This window comes from Pseudophryne corroboree, chromosome 1, assembly GCF_028390025.1.
Source record: "Pseudophryne corroboree isolate aPseCor3 chromosome 1, aPseCor3.hap2, whole genome shotgun sequence".
Lineage (NCBI taxonomy): Eukaryota > Metazoa > Chordata > Amphibia > Anura > Myobatrachidae > Pseudophryne > Pseudophryne corroboree.
The window spans coordinates 186,842,986-186,846,673 of NC_086444.1; positions in this window are offsets into that span (position 1 = coordinate 186,842,986).

The following is a 3,688-nucleotide window of genomic DNA, read 5'->3' on the forward strand; positions in this document are numbered from 1 at the left end:
GGACCGAGTGCAAAACGGTCTGCACCCCGAGGGAAGCCGAGGCGGCTGTGAGTATCCCTTCAAAAGTCGTGCTACGGCTGGGACGTAGGGGTCGTAACATACCGCTGTGCATCCATTCACTACACAGCGCTCTCCCCCTACTGCTATCTATTAAGGAGCTTTCCAGTGACTGATACATTTTTGCTGGATACAAATAATAAGAAGGTTGTCCTGTTTAAAGCCAATTTATTATCAAGACAGCATGGTTACAATTGGACACAATTAATGCGTACCAGTGGAGATTGTACGGATCTATCTGTGTGAATAGACAATTACTAATTCGAGCTCAGGGCATGGGACTAAATATAGAGTGCACTATATTGTTTTAATATCCGGATATTATCCTTGATTTTATTTGCTGTTTATATGTGGATTGTAATAAATGTATGATTTAAACTGACCCTGTTCTTAGCGCTCCCTTGTTTAAATATATTTTGTGTTTCTTGGTAATTGGTGGAACAGTACCACCGGTGGGAGCAGTAGAGATTAGGTGTTTTTAATTAATTATGGGTAGTAATTAACAGATTTCTTGGTGGTATTATCATAGAGCGCTGTGTATTTTAGCAATATTTAGAATGCATATAATTGACTGCATCAGTTTTCTGTTGTCATCGCCACCTAGCTTAAATGACGCTACTTTTTTAAAGGCGTGCATTATTGGATTTTGAGGTGGCACCTGATTTTGTTGATGTGTCTCTGGCTGCTGTGCGGAGTGTGATGATGATGGTACTACTACTGGCTGTGCCTGTTTTGTTACACTTGTAGAAGCTTCGTCATCTGAGAGGCAGATTGGTGTCGAACTCCCTGAGAGTGGGGCCGTGACAGTGGTGCTGGTGCTAGTGCAACTAACAAGTCTGATTTTGCCAGGAGATGAGCCAGGAACAGGCGTCCGACTCTGTGGCAGCACATGGGGATGCTTACTTTCAAGATGGCACTTTAAATTGGAAGTGTTGCCACTAGTTTTTATTTTTTTCCCCACAAAAACGACAAGTACCTGATTTGTCAGGATGTTTATCAAAATACTTCCAAAGGTTACTTTTTGGAGGAGCCATTATAAACAAAAAATAGTTCACTATATATAAAAACCGTTAGCTTGTTTCATTCCACTGGTACCCCGGGACTGTATATATTCTTTCTCACTGTATATTCACAGAAACAGACAGATGATGATGATTATTATTATTATTACCAGTTATTTATATAGCGCGCACATATTCTGCAGCGCTTTACATAGAATACTTGGCCATTCACATCAGTCCCTGCCCCAGTGGAGTTTACACTCTATATTCCCTATTATATGTACACACACATGCACGCTAGGGTTATTTTTGCTGGGAGACAATTAACCTACCAGTATATTTTTGGATTGTGGGAGGAAACCGGAGTACCCGGAGGAAACCCACGCATGACCTCAGTGCTGTGAGGCAGTAATGCTAACCACTACATCATCTATGCTGATGATATGGTAGTCACTGCCTGGGTGTGGTGGTAATACTAAAGGCCCATACACACTGGATGATGTTGAGCTGAGAGCAGGTCACTTTTGGTGTGTTGAGCTACTTTCAGCTCAAAGCCTCCCAGTGTGTTTGCACAAGCGGTGAGTGCTGATGCGCGCTTCCGCTTCATCGCCGGCAGCCGCCGTTCATCTACTGGTATTACCAGTAGCTGAACGGTGGGGTGAGAGGCTTTCCATAACGTCCTGCTATGGAAATCCGCTCACCCCCGCTGACATCGCTGGGCAGGGGGGAAAAGCGCTCAGTGTGTATGCACCTTTATGCAGTTTATTAATTAGTGTTGTTGTATCTGACATTCACAACTGTATGTTGCTAGTTGTATTGTGTACTACTTATTATTGTTATTATTATTATTATAATTATTGCTTGCCTGAGCTGATATAAAGTTCAGTGATGTCACTCTGTCTCCTCCTCTGAATCCTCCTGAGCTCCGTGTGTCTGTGGCTTTTGCTGCTGCTGCTGCAGGGTGAGGTCTGTGCTCTGATTGGCTCTCTGAGTCAGTGAGAGCCAATCACAGCTAGCAGTGTTCCCTGTTGCCTAGCAGCAGCCTAGAGAGGGGAGGGGGTGAGAGGACTGGCTGAGCAGGCTCATATGAAGCAGAGAGAATGTCAGACAGCCTCTGAATGAACTTAGGAGCAGCAAGGGGAGGCATAGTTATTAGGAAATAGAAAAAACAAGACACCATCGGAACACCATCGAATGACTATCATTCGATGGTGAAAAACATCGGGAGGCCACCATTCAATGCTAAAAACACTACCATCGAAAGGAAAACATCGATGGTTCGGAAACATCGACCATCGATGTCCATCCCTAATCTGGTTAGCCTTAGATAAAGCTTTTGCGAAACGTGCGTCAGGCGTGGCTGCGCACGGGATGTCTGCCAGTTAACTTTAAATCATGTCCATGCAGTGATATTTTCAATGTTTGACCCCGGGAGGGCAGGATTTAATTGAACCATTACCTAGACAGTATGCACTGTAGTATTGACACGCTGTACCAACTATTTTATAAAGCATAAGTTGTGATAGTAGTCAGTATCTGATCAATGGGACATATGAGTTACATATGAGTGGGACACACACTTATGGGTTAAAGAGTGTGTGATTCTATGCACAAACAAATTGAGGCATAAAACATTGTGTATGTGAATAGCTACAAATTACAGCATTCAACATACTGGGCAGTGAATAATAGATAAAGATCTGCTGAGGTGGTAACAACCTTCATTTACCAGCAGCTTCATATGAGTCACAGCAAAGCTATTCAGCAGTGTTGTTAGCAAGGAATACTGATACTTTGTAACAACACACCATTGATTTGGGACACTGTATCAGTTACACACAGCTATAGAAATTAAACAATATTTGAGGAATACCCACAGCTATACATGCTGAATTCTGTCACTATTGATATTCTCAATATTTAATCCCGGAAGGGTAGGACTCAATTGAATTATAATCTAGATAGCACACACTGCAGCACTGATATGCTGCACTAACAACTCCATAAAGCACAGGCTGAGACAGTAATCAGTAGACAGTAGCATTTGATCAGTGGCCCATATAAGCTACATATGAGTGTGACACACACTTATGGGTCAAAGAGTGTGTGATCCTACGCACAAACAAATTGAGGTATAAAACATTGTGTGTTTAAATAGCCAGAAATTACAGCATCTAACACACTGGGCAGTAAATAATGGATAAGATCTGCTGAGGTAGTAACAACCCTTATTTACCAGCAATGTCATATGAGTTACAGCAAAGCTATTCAACAGTGTTGTTAGTAAGGAATACTGATACTTTGTAACAACACACCATTAACATCTATAACTCTATATGCTGATTCTGTCTTAACATATTAGTGTAGTGCATGCAGTGATATTTTCAATGTTTAATCCCGGGAGGGCAGGACTCAATTAATTATTGCCCAGATAGCATTCATTGTAGCACTGATATGTTGCATTAACAACTCTATAAAGCAGAGGCTGAGACAGTAACCAGTATTTGATCAGTGTTATGTATGAGTTACACACCAGTATGACACACGCCTATGAGTTATACCACTTTTACACTCGCACTCCCGGGTCACTCCCGGGATGCTTCCCGGGATGCGTCCCAGGATGCCTTCCC